Source organism: Rana temporaria, chromosome 5 (genome assembly GCF_905171775.1).
Source record: "Rana temporaria chromosome 5, aRanTem1.1, whole genome shotgun sequence".
Classification (NCBI taxonomy): Eukaryota; Metazoa; Chordata; class Amphibia; order Anura; family Ranidae; genus Rana; species Rana temporaria.
In genome coordinates this window covers 324,554,443-324,571,178 of record NC_053493.1, presented here as the reverse complement: position 1 = coordinate 324,571,178, position 16,736 = coordinate 324,554,443, and the positions used below count along the sequence as shown (strand labels likewise).

Genomic DNA, 16,736 nt, shown 5'->3' with positions numbered 1-16,736 from the left:
TGAACTAGCCACTGCATTTACTGCCACAATTCATTCCATTCAAAAATCATATTTTTCATTCACACCGATATCCCAGGTGACTTATGGCAGCTGCCTGGAGACAATCCTTTTGTGGGTCCACCCCCCTCACCTTAGTTAAAGCGGAGGTAAACCCATCGATTCGACAGTTGCACATGCTGAGAATGTAACTGTCACACCAGTTCTCTCAAACTATCCAAAGGCTGGTGTCATAACTGATCACATGTGCAGCATTATGACAGTTGAAGATCAAATGGAGGCCAAGATGGCAGCTTCCTTGGCTGAAATGTATAGGAGGGTCAGCTTTAATGTATAAGTGAACCCTCACTTTGTAAAACAACATACACATTATATATATATATATATATATATATATATATATATATATATATATATATATATATATATATATATATATATATATATATATATATATATATATATATATATATATATATATATATATATATTGTGACAGGAAGTCAGGTAAATCTGTGGGTGTTGTCACAGACGGAACATACATTTCTGCCTTGTTAGACAATACACTAATTGTTATTAGGCCTTCGGCTGAAAAATGTAGCCAGGAAAGGTTTGAGGCCGTTGAAAAACTTCAGCTGTTCAGAATGAGGCAATTAAGGCCTCTATAAGTAGTCCAAAGGATTAACACTAATTGGCTGCATCATTCCTAAGGCTTTGTGAGTAGGAGAGCAGCACTGAAAGTCTTCTGAGGAGGTGAGGAGAGAAGTGATTTTTCTGTGTGATAAAAATCAAAAGACTATTGTTTTGTGCTGTACGACCAGCACTGTCTGCCCAGCGCTAGGCTGAGTCAGACTCAATAGATAGGTTCCTGTGTGGAAGGTAGATACCCAGAGTGGCTAGGGTTTATTTTATGTTTGATTTTGTTTATGCTGTTTGGAAGCTTGCAATTGTTTTCCAGCAAGATGGAATAATAAACCAAAAAAACGTTGTTTTCAACCGTCTTCGACTGCCAGTCTGTATAAATTCAGTGTGTGGTGAACCCATCCAAGGGGTCACACACCCTGCTACCGAGCTAACCCCTTACAATATATATATATATATATATATATATATATATATATATATATATATATATATATATATATATATATATATATATATATATATATATATATATATATATATATATATATACAGGGAGTGCAGAATTATTAGGCAAGTTGTATTTTTGAGGATTAATTTTATTATTGAACAACAACCATGTTCTCAATGAACCCAAAAAACTCATTAATATCAAAGCTGAATATTTTTGGAAGTAGTTTTTAGTTTGTTTTTAGTTTTAGCTATTTTAGGGGGGTATCTGTGTGTGCAGGTGACTATTACTGTGCATAATTATTAGGCAACTTAACAAAAAAAAATATATACCCATTTCAATTATTTATTTTTACCAGTGAAACCAATATAGCATCTCAACATTCACAAATGTACATTTCTGACATTCAAAAACAAAACAAAAACAAATCAGTGACCAATATAGCCACCTTTCTTTGCAAGGACACTCAAAGGCCTGCCATCCATGGATTCTGTCAGTGTTTTGATCTGTTCACCATCAACATTGCGTGCAGCAGCAACCACAGCCTCCCAGACACTGTTCAGAGAGGTGTACTGTTTTCCCTCCTTGTAAATCTCACAATTGATGATGCACCACAGGTTCTCAATGGGGTTCAGATCAGGTGAACAAGGAGGCCATGTCATTAGTTTTTCTTCTTTTATACCCTTTCTTGCCAGCCACGCTGTGGAGTACTTGGACGCGTGTGATGGAGCATTGTCCTGCATGAAAATCATGTTTTTCTTGAAGGATGCAGACTTCTTCCTGTACCACTGCTTGAAGAAGGTGTCTTCCAGAAACTGGCAGTAGGACTGGGAGTTGAGCTTGACTCCATCCTCAACCCGAAAAGGCCCCACAAGCTCATCTTTGATGATACCAGCCCAAACCAGTACTCCACCACCACCTTGCTGGCGTCTGAGTCGGACTGGAGCTCTCTGCCCTTTACCAATCCAGCCACGGGCCCATCCATCTGGCCCATCAAGACTCGCTCTCATTTCATCAGTCCATAAAACCTTAGAAAAATTAGTCTTGAGATATTTCTTGGTCCAGTCTTGACGTTTCAGCTTGTGTGTCTTGTGCAGTGGTCGTCGTCTTTCAGCCTTTCTTACCTTGGCCATGTCTCTGAGTATTGCACACCTTGTGCTTTTGGGCACTCCAGTGATGTTGCAGCTCTGAAATATGGCCAAACTGGTGGCAAGTGGCATCTTGGCAGCTGCACGCTTGACTTTTCTCAGTTCATGGGCAGTTATTTTGCGCCTTGGTTTTTCCACGCGCTTCTTGCGACCCTGTTGACTATTTTGAATGAAACGCTTGATTGTTCGATGATCACGCTTCAGAAGCTTTGCAATTTTAAGAGTGCTGCATCCCTCTGCAAGATATCTCACTATTTTTTACTTTTCTGAGCCTGTCAAGTCCTTCTCTTGACCCATTTTGCCAAAGGAAAGGAAGTTGCCTAATAATTATGCACACCTGATATAGGGTGTTGATGTCATTAGACCACACCCCTTCTCATTACAGAGATGCACATCACCTAATATGCTTAATTGGTAGTAGGCTTTCGAGCCTATACAGCTTGGAGTAAGACAACATGCATAAAGAGGATGATATGGTCAAAATACTCATTTGCCTAATAATTCTGCACTCCCTGTATATATATATATACATACATACACATACATACATATACATACACACACACATACACATACACACACACACACCACACATACATATACACATACACACACACACACACACACACACACACACACACTATTAGAGATAGATAGAGATATATATATATCTATCCCCCTCAATAGAGGGAGAGATACAGTAGTACACTGATCTATCATTATAAATACTTTTTTTTTCTTCTTTATACTGTAGGTGATCACATGGCCACTGTTCTTAGCTGCATACAGGGTTTAGAGAACTGGTGGTGGAGACTGCAGGGGCCATGTCAGCAGAGGGAGAGCTAAGGTAGTACACTGATCTTGCCACTGAATGCCTGTGCAGAGGGGAGTGTCAGCACAAGTCTTGGCCATTGAGCCCAGGTTCACACGGATTGCGGGAATGAAATTGTGCAAGTTCAGCTGAACTCGATTGGGCGATTTCAAAGACATCAGCACAGATGTCAATAGAAATCACACCCCAAAATCATCAAAAGTAGTACCAAAACTACTTTTGGGAATCAGTGTGGTCCTGCACTGATTAGGACAGTGCCAACGCTGGCAATTGCCACCAATTTGGCATGTGATTTGACATTTCAAATTGCATGCCAAATCGCATCAATGTGAACCAGGGCTAAAGGACAGGCCAGAAAACTGACTACACTGGGAAGCATGTGCTTCTATGCCTAGTGTGGTCAGTTTGAAATAGGAAAGCAGGGGAACTGGCACAATCACCAGCTATTTTAAACAAAGGAAGAAATACAAAGAGAACAGGATACTTTAACACAAACACACGGTACAACATATATATATATATATATATATATATATATATATATATATATATATATATATATATATATATATATATATATATATATATATATATATATATATATATATATATATATATATATATATATATATATATATATATATATATATATCTCAGGAATATACGTTTTGGAAGACACTATTTAACTTACTAATGAAAGACAAAAAGCATAACATTGGCTCTATGTAGTGTTTAATTATTTAAAAGTTGCATACTCAGGTCAATGTTCATCATAAGGCACTCGTTGCCTTATTGCCATGGGCGGGAGGGCAGCACCAAACCAAAATATAATTTAACATAAATTTCCTTATATTGTTTCCCTTTGTAGGATATTGGAATATTTCTGGCTAAATTCAGCATTGTAATGAAAGGGGGTACCAGAGCTATTGAAAGGGCTCTTTTTTTTAGAAAAGAACCACAAAAGACAAAAAAAAAAAAAGAAAATAAAGATTTGTCATCCAGTTTGGTTACCTGAACAGGAGAAAAAGTTGTTTGTGAAAACTGCATGCTACCCCTAATAGCATATTCTAGCAGTCAGATCCAATGTCCGAAACATTACAGGCCAGGCACACAGCGTGGGGTCTGGGGTCAGCGCAAAATATTTTGCCAAAGTTGCACAGGTCCGAATGCACTGCTTGTTATTGCAGTAATAAAAGACTGAGGAGTTGATGGAAGATTTGATAGAAGAATACAAAGTTAAAATAATAAACTAGTTAAGCTAAGAGTGATTTCTCTGTAGGGGACAAGAGGTCCATCACCCCAAGCCAGTGGTTCTCAACTCCTGTCCTCAGGACCCACTAACAGGCCAGGTTTGCAAGATAACTGAAATACATCACAGGTGATATAATTTGCTGCTCAGTGATTTCAGTATTCTAGTCTGCATCTCCCCAAGGTAATACAGTGGGGCAATAAAGTATTTAGTCAGCCACCAATTGTTCTCCCACTCAAAAAGATGAGAGGCCTGTAATTTTAATCATAGGTATACCTCAACTATGAGAGACAAAACGTGGAAACAAATCCAGACAATCACATTGTTGATTTGAAAATATTTTTTTTTTTTTGCAAATAATGATGGAAAATAAGTATTTGGTCACCTCTACAAACAAGCAAGATTTCTGGATCTCACAGACCTGTATCTTTTTCTTTAACCACATCAATACTGGGCACTTTCGCCCCCCTCCTTCCCAGACTAATTTTCAGCTTTCAGCGCTCTCGCATTTTCAATGACAATTGCGCGGTCATGCTACACTGTACCCAAATGAAATTTTTATCATTTTGTTTACACAAATAGAGCTTTCTTTTGGTGGTATTTATTCACGACTCCAATTTTTATTTTTTGCGATACAAGCGGGAAAAAAAGCGGAAATTTGGAGAATTTTTTTCGTCTTTCTATTTTTTTTTTTTTTTATCCAATAAAATCAAATTTTGTCAAATTTAAGCCAAAATGTATTCTACTACATGTTTTTGTTAAAAAAAAAAAAAAAAAAATCAGTTAAGTGTATAATAATTGGTTTGTGTGAACACGGACATATGTACGCAAATGATCATGTACAGATGTGCGCAGGTGATCACGGACATGTGTGCAAATGATCATTGGGACATGTGATTTTACTGTTACATATGTGGGGGGCAGGTGTTTTGGGGACATGTGTGTTTACTTTCTGTGTTTTACACTGTGTGGGACACAAGACTGGTGATCAGTGAGTAAAAAGCTGGAAAAAAAACACAGCTCATACTCACTGATCACCAGCCAGCTGCAGCGATCCCCCCTCCTCTCCTCACCAACGACTTCTGTGTGAGGAGAGGAGAGCCGATCACCTAGCAACCGGCTCTTTGTTTACATCACATGATGGCTGTGATTGGACATGACCGTCATGTGATCAGGAGGGCCAATCACAGAGCCCTCCTGCCGATCTATGATTGCTCCGTGTCCGGGTGACACGAGTGCATCAGGATCACGCCGCTACGCACACACGCGATCCCCCTCCTTCTGAGGGACGTTCCTGAACGTCCCTCAGAAGGAGAGAGCAACCACCCGGCCGTATATGTGCAGTGGCCGGGTGGGAAGTAGTTAAGAGGATCCTCTGTCCTCCAGTCATTACCTGTATTAATGGCACCTGAACTTGCTATCAGTATAAAAGACACCAGTCCACAACCTCAAACAGTCACACTCCAAACTCCACTATGGTGAAGACCAAAGAGCTGTCGAAGGACACCAGAAACAAAAATTGTAGACCTGCACCAGGCTGGGAAGACTGAATCTGCAATAGGCAAGCAGCTTGGTGTGACGAAATCAACTGTGGGAGCAATAATTAGAAAATGGAAGATATACAAGACCACTGATAATCTCCCTCGATCTGGGGCTCCATGCAAGATCTCTTCCCATGGAGTCAAAATGATCACAAGAACGGTGAGCAAAAGTCCCAGAACCACACGGGGGTACCTAGTGAATGACCTACAGAGAGCTGGGACCAACGTAACAAAGGCTACCATCAGTAACACAAAACGCTGCCAGGGACTCAGATCATGCAGTGTCAGACGTGTCCCCCTGCTTAAGCCAGTACATGTCCAGGCCCATCTGAGGTTTGCTAGAGAGCATTTGGATGATCCAGAAGAGGATTGGGAGAACGTCATATGGTCAGATAAAACCAAAGTAGAACTGGTTGGTAGAAACACAACTCGTTGTGTTTGGAGGAGAGAGAATGCCGAGTTGCAACCAAAGAACGCCATAACTACTATGAAGCATGGGGGTGGCAACATCATGCTTTGGGGTTGTTTCTCTGCAAAGGGAACAGGACGACTGATCCGTGTACATGAAAGAATGAATGGGGCCATGTATCGTGAGATGAATAGATGACTATTTCAGCATGACAATGATCCCAAGCACACCGCCCGGGCAACGAAGGAGTGGCTTTGTAAGAAGCATTTCAAGGTCCTGGAGTGGCCTAGCCAGTCTCCAGATCTCAACCCCAAAGAAAACCTTTGGAGGGAGTTGAAAGTCCGTGTTGCCCAGCGACAGCCCCAAAACACTGCTCTAGAGGAGATCTGCATGGAGGAATGGGCCAACATACCAGCAACGGTATGCGTCAACCTTGTGAAGACTTACAGAAAACGTTTGACCTCTGTCATTGCCAACAAAGGATATACAACGTATTGAGATGAACTTTTGATATTGACCAAATACTTATTTTCCACCATAATTTGCAAATAAATTCTTTCCAAATCAGACAATGTGATTGTCTGGATTTGTTTCCACATTTTGTCTCTCATAGTTGAGGTATACCTATGATGACAATTACAGGCCTCTCTCATCTTTTTAAGTAGGAGAACTTGCACAATTGGTGGCCAACTAAATACTTTTTTGCCCCACTGTAGTTAAAATTTGGCCTGTTAGTGGGTCCTGAGGACAGGAGTTGAGAACTGCTGCCCTAAGCCAAGGGCGATTTCTCTGTAAGGGAGAAGAGGTCCATCACCCTAAGCCAAGAGTGATTTCTCTGTAAGGGAGAAGAGGTCCATCACCCTAAGCCAATGGTGATTTCTCTGTAAGGGAGAGGAGGTCCATCACCCTAAGCCAAGAGTGATTTCTCTGTAAGGGAGAAGAGGTCCATCACCCTAAGCCAAGGGTGATTTCTCTGTAAGGGAGAGGAGGTCCATCACCCTAAGCCAAGAGTGATTTCTCTGTAAGGGAGAAGAGATCCATCACCCTAGAAAAAAACTGAGGACTCAGATAGCGGGTAGGGTTATATAGGGGGATTCCCAGGGGTATGTTCTCAAAAGCTTGCCAGTGTCCAATGACCTGAGGGTAGCAGCCTAAAGTCCATGGCGTGAGAACATTCAGCCTCTGCCTTGTACTGTACGATTAAGATAAAGCTACAGTTGAAAGACATCTGCATTATGGTTATAGAGAAATTGTGCACTGGTGTACTAACAATGACATCATAAGATAATAAAGAATATGCCATTTTGAAATAACCCTAAATATTCAGAGTATAACACCTGTTTCTATGTTACCATAAACCACCCTTTTCTGCATTTGTATGCAGTGATGGTAGAAGAGGTGCGATTGTGTAGAATTGACACTGAGGCCATGATATCGGAGATGCTGAAAAAGGCTGGAGGGCTACCGAGGACAGTGAGCTGGAAAATGAAGGTTAAAAGTTTATTCCATGAACTGATGCCCTCTCTTCCTTGACAACTTCTGTCCACACTTGTGGCCTCTAGTAATATACTGACAGTTCATCTACTACCTTTAACTGATACAGACATACTTTATGCTAAAGTGGATTTTCACCCATATTTTCCGCTTATGCTTTTCATAATGCCTAGCCGTAGTACAAAAAATGGATATTCTCAACATTTTAAATTTACAAGAACCTTATTTTCTTTTAATGTGTCGGCACTTCTCGTCCCGGCCGTCTAGGCGAGAACGTCATTCAATGATCCCGTGCACTCCTGGGATATGGATGTCATCTTATCACAGGAGTCTTCAGTTATCCTAATTGTCTAATCTTGCAGTATTTCCAGATACACTGTGTACTGACCACTCTCACAAATGTCCAGTAACCAGGATACTGGCAAGTAAAGATTAGAATTACAATAGTGACCATATCCAAATCAAATACTATGATTTATAAGGATCACAGGGATGTGTTTATTGAATTTTTGAGTAGGAGACTGTAGCTCCTCTTTAAGATTAATGTCAGAAGGGAGGTCCCCACATGACCACTTGAAACCTTCCTATGGTTCCCCAGGATCTGTAGTTGTGCCCCTGTCTAGCATTAATAAATAAAAGCACAACAAAGACATTCAAATGCACAGAAAAAAAAAGGTATAGAAGATTACACCAAGTTTATATTACTGAATACAAACAAGTGCATCATTTGATATAGAATTATGGTAAATTAAAGGTAACTTTCTTATTCAAATTGCATTTGTAATTGTAAACTGTTTAATATTTTCATCAGTATATTTCATATAAACATCTGTCTACTCTCCTTCTAGTTTGTCTGTATGTCAGACACAGCAGCCAGCACCCTTGATGAACAACTATTGGGATAAAACAAAGTACTCAGTAAGCCACTAGGGTTTAATAGTCTCAAGCGGGAGGAACAATAAAGCACTATTCCAGTGCCGCATTAAACTGTGGGGGGCACAGCATGTGCTGCAGTGAATAAAGCTACTGCCAATGTATGCAATTAAAAACTACAAACACCTTATAAAGAAAAAAGAAAGAAAAGAGATAAAAAAAAAAAAAAAAAAACACACACCGATAAACGAAGGGGAGTTTCCAAAAACGAATCCCGAAAACAGCAAAAATCTAAGAAAGATGCCTATTCTAAAATATGTCCCTTAACGACTTCAATGCCAGGCACTTTCACCCCCTTCCTGCCCAAGCCATTTTTCAGAGCTGTCACACTTTGAATGACAATTGCACGGTCATGGAACACTGTACCCAAATTAAATTTTTATATTTTTATCCCCACAAAAATAGAGCTTTCTCTTGGTGGTATTTGATCACCTCTGTGGTTTTCATTTTTTGCGCTATAAACAAAAGATGAGCAACAATAAAAAAAAAAAAAGCAATATTTTTTACTTTTTGCTATAATAAATATCTAATAAAAAAAAGTTTTGGGCGATATGTATTCGTCTACATATTTTTGGTAAAAAAGAAAAATAAAAAAATCGCAATAAGCGTATATTGATTGGTTTGCGCAAAAGTTATAGTGGATACAAAATAGGGGATAGATTTATAGCATTTTTATTTTATTACATTTTTTTACTAGTAATGGCGGCGATCAGTGATTTTTATTGTGACATTATGGCAGACACAGCGGACACTTTTGACACCATTTTGGAACCATCACATTAATACAACGAACAGCGCTATAAATATGCACTGATTACTGTGTAAATGTGACTGGCAGGGAAGGGGTTAACACTAGGGGGTGAGGAAGGGGTTAAATGTGTACCCTAGTGAGTGATTTTTAACTGTAGGGGGAGGGGACTGACTGGGGAGGTGACCAATCGATGTTCCTATGTACAAGGGACACACTATCAGTCTTCTCTCCATGACAGGACGTGGATCTCTGGGTTTACACCCAGAGATCCAGGGTCCTGCTCAGTTACTAGGCAATCGTGGGTGCCCGTCGGCCATAAATTAGATGTCAAGCGCCACCCCACCATCAGAAGTTGAGTCCCACACTCTCCCTACATCACAGTGCACCCCCCTCCCCCTTTCCTTATGCTGCTGCTGGGAAGAAGCTGGATGCATTGCTTGAAAGCATAAAGTAAGGGTCTGGAGGAGGACCAGAGGAGGGTTGGAGCTCTCCTGCAGCTGCAGGAGAGGCGCGAGGGCCACATGAAATGGCCTGGAGGGCCGTATTTGGCCCAGGGGCCTTGTGTTTGACACCTGTGCATTAGGATAAAAAGCTTTCTGTGTTCAGCAAACCCCCTCTGTCCCCCTAATACTTACCTGAGGTGTCCATCAATGTCCACGAGTCACTCAGCCATCCGAGATTCTCTTTCCTGATTGGCTGAGACACAGCAACGGCGCCATTGCTGTTAAATCAAAGACAGCTAGCCAATCAGGGAAGAGAGGGGGTGGGACCGGGTCAGGGCTCCATGTTTGAATGTACACAGGAAGCTGTGACTCAACTTGGGTGCCCCCATAGCAAGCTGCTTGCTGTGGGGGCACTGAACAGGAGGAAGGGGCCAAGAGCACAGAAGAGTTACCCCGAGAAGAGGAGGATCTGGGCTGCTCCTAGCAAATTCACTACACAGAGCAGGTAAGGATAACATGTTTGTTAATTTTATAGGAAGAAAAACAAGACTTTACAATCACTTTAAATTTTTTTCCCATTTATATCTGATGCCGCGTACATACACGACCGTTTTTAATGTTATGGAAAAAACAACGTTTTTCTCGACATGATTCTTGTAAAGCCTGCCTTGCGGTGAAAAAAAATAAAGAATTTATAGAAAAAAGCCTGCCTTGCATACACACGATCGTGAAAAAAAAAATGCTCGAGCAAAGCACGGTGACGTACAACATGATGGCACTATAAAGAGGAAGTTCCATTCGGATGGCGCCACCCTTTGGGCTGCTTTTGCGGATTTCGTGTTAGTAAAAGTTTGGTGAGAGACGATTCACGCTTTTCAGTCTTTGTGCTTTTCAGTCAGTTACAGCGTGGCGAATGTGCTATCTCCATTACAAAACGCAAGTTTTACCAGAACGAGTGCTCCCGTCTCATAACTTGCTTTTGAGCATGCACGTTTTTTTCCCGTCATCAAAGCCTACACACAACCGTTTTTCACGTCGTGAAAAACTACGTGAAAATGTAAAGCATGTTCTAAATTTTGAATGCCCATTTTTCACGTTGAAAAAAATGCTCTGGAGCCTACACACGATCGTTTTTGTAATGACCAATTTAAAAAATGGCATTTTTCTCGTCATGAAAAACATGAGGCTTGTCACGTTATTACAATGGAAAACAATAGAATAGTCTATGTACAGGCAGAGCTGTGAGCCATGTGGACGTGCATTACCGATATGTACACAATGCAAACACATTTATCAGAGTATACATATTAAAACCGGCACACGTCAGACGCAGGAAGCCCACGGCATGACCAAGCTTCTGAACACAGGTATTTCTATGGCCTGCATTTATCTAGTGACGCAGAAAAATCCATTCACCAAATCCATTAAAAAGTTACAACATGAGCAGTTAATAGCACACATTTGTCTGATGACATCCTTCTGGAAGATGCTGCCGGCTGTCCACCTAATGTCAATGTCTCAGTGTTAGTCACACCATTCGTCAGACTTCAATCTCCTCCATAATGAAATCATATACACAAACAAAATGTATCACATTTAAAGTGGACCTAGCATCAGGTATGTAAGTATGCTAAAAATATGTATTTACATTTACTTGTGTTTATTACTTCTCAGAAATCACAGTTCTCCTGCCATTGCCTCGATCTGCATTTTTTCCCCCCAGAAGGACAGCGACTTATTTGGTCAGGCATCATCCAGTGTCCGCATCTAAATTGTGTAAATCCTGGTACCTGTGCAGTTTATAGCGATGTTTACAAATGTCTAAGGCCCCTCACACGGGGTGGATTCTGTTCTCATCAGCTCACAGATCCCCTTGCTGATGGGTGACCATGGAGAAATGCGTTCCTAGAGGGGCTATCAACCACTGTGGGAGAAGAACCAACTGGAGGACAAATGGGAGACGCTATTTTCCATGTGGTCAAGGTGTGTGCAAATAATTGCAGCCACTCAGCATACACACAGCAAGAACAGGCCGACGGTGGCCACAGCTGTCCATGGCTGTTCGGATGTAACTGGACATCCAACGATTACCTGCACTGGCACTGATGAGGCACCAATATGCCGCACTGATAGGTGGCACTTGTGGGGAGCACTGAAAGGTGGCACTGACTGGCATCACTGATGGGCATTGATTACTGTTGCTGATGGGCACTGCTGGGGTTAAATTGATAATCAGTACCGACTGTCAGTGTGAAGTGAGGAAAGCCCAAAAACGGCACGTCCGTGTTTACATGTGATCGACTGTGATTGGACACAGTCATCACATAGTACACAGTCAATCACATAGTTAAAGAGCCGCGTCATCGGCTCTTTACCCTGATCAGTGTTGCGCTGTGTCCTAGGAACATTGGTAGCGCCCCCACGAGAGCAGTGACACTGGGGCGACGTCATATGATGGCACCCCAGAACGAGAGGGGATCCCACCTGCCGTCATTTTACTACACGGTAGGCTGGAGGTAGTTAAAGTCATTGTTAACCCTCACCTTGTAAAACAACCATATAGGTTGGACTTGATGGACTTGTGCTTTTTTTCAACCTCACCTACTACTGTATGTAACCCATTCAGTTTAAAATAGAAATGAAAGACAAAACATTTGTGCTTTTGAATAAGTGATCACATTCTCTTGGTTCTCAGCTGCATAAGGGCAGGGGGGGGGGAACAGCAGCCTAGCTAAAGAACTGACCACGCTGTGCACTTTTGCTTACTGTGGTCAGTTTTTGATAGAAAAGCAGAGGGGGACTCCAAGGATTTCACATAAATGTGGCAATACAAAGAGAGCAGGAGACTTGGCAATGCAGAAAGTCCTCCTCTCAGAGTGGAAGCAGAGATTTTTTTTTCTCTAGCAAGATGACATCACAGGGTCCCAAAAATCAAGGATTATAAAAAAAAAAAAAAAGTAAGCTATAAAGATTTAAAGTGGTTCTAAAGGCTGAAGGTTTTTTACCATCATGCATGAAGATAAAAAAAACCTTCTGTGTGCAGCAGCTCCCCAATCCTTACCTGAGCTCCCTCCGATCCAGCGATGTGCATGCAAGTCTTGGCTGTCCCAGGACTCTCTCTCCCTCATTGGTTAAGGCAGCAGCCCATTGGCTCCCACTGCTGTCAGTTACAGTCAGTGAGCCAATGAGGAGAGCTTGAGGTGTCGGGGTTGAAACACTGCTCTGGGTGTCTTATGGACGCAAAGAGCAGCGGCTCGGAAGCAGTGCCCCCAGGACAAGCTGCTTGAGGGGAAGGAGCCAAAAGCGCTGGCTGGGGACCAGAAAAGAAGAGGATCGGAGCTACTCTGTGCAAAACCCCTGCACAGAGCAAGTAAGTATATAACATATTTGTTATTGCAAACAAAAACAAAGTTTTAATACCAATTTAAACTTTATGAGTGTTTTTATAGCCGCTGGGGAGAGGATTCTATAAATGATAACCTTGCAGAATCCTGGAGTTCAGCTTTAAAGCAAAACCAAAACCAATAGCCTTATTCTAAATCCATACACATCTCCTACGCCAGCCCTCAAAAAATCCACTCGCTCACTCGCATTTTGCGAGTGGATTTTGAGGGCTGGCGAGAAGGGCTGGGGGGAGCCTGGGGGGGCGAGCACCGCCGATCAGAGGGGAAGAGAGGAGAGCCGCCGGCTGGATGATCAGAGCAGGGAACATCACAGCTTTCATTTCAATAGATATGTGTTCCCCACGCCGTGCGCCGTCACATAAGCCCCTCCTCTTGTTCCGGGACTTTGATAGACAGACCACCGTCTAATCCTATAAGAGGTGACATGTATCAAAGTTCCCCCGGACAAGAGGAGGGGCTTATGTGACGGCACGCTGCAGGGGGAACACACAGCTATTGAAATGAAAGCTGTGATGTTCCCTGCTCTGATCATCCAGCCGACAGCTCTCTTCTCTTCCCATCCACAGGTAGTCTGCATGGGGGACACAGGCTGCATGGGGGACACAGGCTGCATTGCTGGGCACAGGCAGGCAGCATTGGTGGGCACAGGCAGGCAGCATTGGTGGGCACGGATAAAGTTGTTTACTTTTATAACTTAATTTCGCATAAAACAGAATTAAGTTATTCAAAACAAAACATAAAAGTAGTGTCATTTCATGAGATCATTTATGAGGGCGGTTTAGGGACGGGATTAGGAGCGGGGCTCGGTAGGGGTTGGGTGGGGCAACTGGTGGCGAGTAACCCTTGAGGCCTGGCTAGTAGCTCAGGACTTGAAATTTTGAGCCCTGCCCTACGCTATGATCCTATAAAGTATTTTTCATTAAACTGTTTTACAGTGATTTTCTGTCTCCTTGTAACATCCTCTGTGAGCTCCCAAACTTCTCCTTTCCTCCCTCACTTCTGTTTGTTTAGAACAAGCAGTGAATGTTAGTTGTGGTCATGTGCACTGCTCTATGCACACTACACATCCCATAGTCCATCCCAGGAGCGAGCAAGAGATGATGGCTACATTCCTACTACGGAGAACGAACGTAGCCATCCTCTAATAGTAATGCTGGTCGTATACTATACAAAAAAACACGAACACTCGGCCGTGAGCGCAAACGATAGTGCCATTATATAATGACTGAATCTTGATCGATAAATCATTTAATGGACATACATGAATCAGTTCTTTACCTGTTATGTCAAATATGCGCAGTGCAAACAGTTACATTTTTAAATCGGCATGAAACGCATTCCCCTTTAAATGTATCGCTTGTTCAACAGAATTATCCATCCTGTTCCTTCGATTTTCTTTGGGCTCTGAAAAGTTAAACACCGGGGTGGATAAAAAGCAATGATTTTTCTTTTTTTGGAGTAAAAATCTAAAGATAGTTTTCCGTTTAAGATACAATAATTTAGTTTAATCAGCATGAAATTGAGCTTAGTTATGCAGCATGATGCTGTAAATTCTGCAATATTTACATTTTTGGTAAACTCATTCAATGAATCTAAGCTCTGCAAGCGGAGATGACATGCACTGAATTGATGCATTCACACAATTTCACAGTAACCATGAGATAAAACAAAGTTCAGGAATATTCCTTTATCCCATTGTTTTGCAAATCTATGTACACTACAAACTGTATGATTGAATGGGTTCGGATATCACCATTTCACTAACCTGACAGCTTATTATTCCAAACAGAATCTTTAAAGTGGTTGTAAACCTGTTACAACCACTTTTACCTACAGGTAAGCCTAGAAAAGGAGTGGGGCTGAGAATTAAAAAATAATGCCCGTCTCCAGGCTAGTGCATGAGATATGTAAATAACCTGGCACTCACAGCAAGGGGGCGGAACGGACTAAGGTTTTTCTCTGTAAGTCCGTTTTATTTCACTGAACAATGAAAGAGGATTGCTCAGAGCTGGATTAACTCTGTGTGGCAAGACTGGGCACAGATGATAGGACATCTTGTACTGCACATTGTGACGAGATGTCATCTTGCTCCGGCGTGTCTTCCGGGTATCGTCGCTCCAGCGCTGTGATTGGCTGGAGCGGCGATGACGTCACTCCCGCGCGTGCGCGCGGGAGATTTAAACGTGGCAAGGTCCGGCGGCTGTCGGTCCTTTCGCCGTGGATCCCCCCTGCGCATGCGCCGCTGCAATCAGCGGCGCATTGCGAGGGAAATATCTCCTAAACCGTACAGGTTTAGGAGATATTCTTTATACCTACAGGTAAGCCGTATTATAGGCTTACCTGTAGGTAAAAGCCGAAAAATAAGGGTTTACAACCACTTTAAATCCACCCTGGTAAAAAAAAAAAAAATCTATTTGTGCCCATTAACTGGACGAAAACAAATGGTCCAAAACGACAGATTTTCAAATGATTTTTCAGCTACTGTATGGACAGCAAAATTGGAGATTTGGAGGCAGCCGGGAGCAATAGAAGGTACTTTTTGAGTTAAAAATATATACTTCTTTTACACCAGAGTTTACATTTTGCTGTTTTTAAAGTGACACTAAAGTACAAGGATCCTCGCTTTTCCAGTGATCTAGAACTATTAGGACTGCTCCAAAGTGCGTAGCATGCTAGGAATAGAAGCACCTGTAGACGCAGCAATAAAAGCTCACCATCTACGTCGGGTCCTGTGCACACAGAGCGCACCCATCTGGTCCACAACCGTTTAAAGTGATAAGAAAAAAGGCGATTCATACTGGAAAGTTATTAAACAATCAGCTTGCTATCCAAAGCAGGAAATATCCCATCCTCCGGCTATTAAACCTGTTCATTCCCCTCCAAGGACAAGCGGCGTTATTCAATCTTCCCATCCAAGCCAGCGGCACTGAAGTAGAACATATGTGCCATAAACACAGGATGCACAAACAGTAAAAAGACATCTTGCATGCAGAATAAAAACACAAAGAAACCTCCTGGAAGCAGCACCCTCTTCCCTACAACTCCTGAGCCATTCCTAGAAAATACGCCTAAATCAAAGGAATAAAAGCAGATTGCAGGACCATTCATTCCATAGAAAAGGATAGATATACCCTCTCATTTGACCTCTGCCTGTAGCCAAGCGTTGGGAGTCAATCTCTGGCTGGTGGGTCCCTTTTGATCCTCCGCTCCGAGCACCTTTAGCACTGACTGCGAGATCACAATACCTCTGTCTGTCTCTAATGCAGCATAAAAAAAAGATTACAGTAAAAAGCTACGGGAAGGAGGCAAGCAGCAACATGAGCAGCCAATAGAAACGAGATGCATGTAGAATTCAGCACATGCTCACTGAGACTCTGTTATTGTCACCAGCGCTTAGAAGGCTTCTAATCTAATTATAGCCATTTGTTAGAATGGTACTACT

General features: G+C 42.0%; 1 protein-coding gene across 4 annotated transcripts in view; it reads right to left on the bottom strand.

The window, feature by feature from the left end:
* FAM110B (family with sequence similarity 110 member B) overlaps positions 1-16,736 on the bottom strand; it is a 212,444-nt gene that overhangs the window by 85,923 nt on the left and 109,785 nt on the right. The window contains exon 1 of one of the 4 annotated variants that reach the window (XM_040354239.1): positions 16,426-16,626. The exons of 2 other annotated variants lie outside the window; for them this stretch is intronic. The gene's annotated coding sequence lies outside the window, so the exon portion shown is untranslated. Of the gene's footprint in view, positions 1-16,425; positions 16,627-16,736 lie in introns of those variants that run through there. One more of the 4 variants, XM_040354240.1, reaches the window with a different exon arrangement.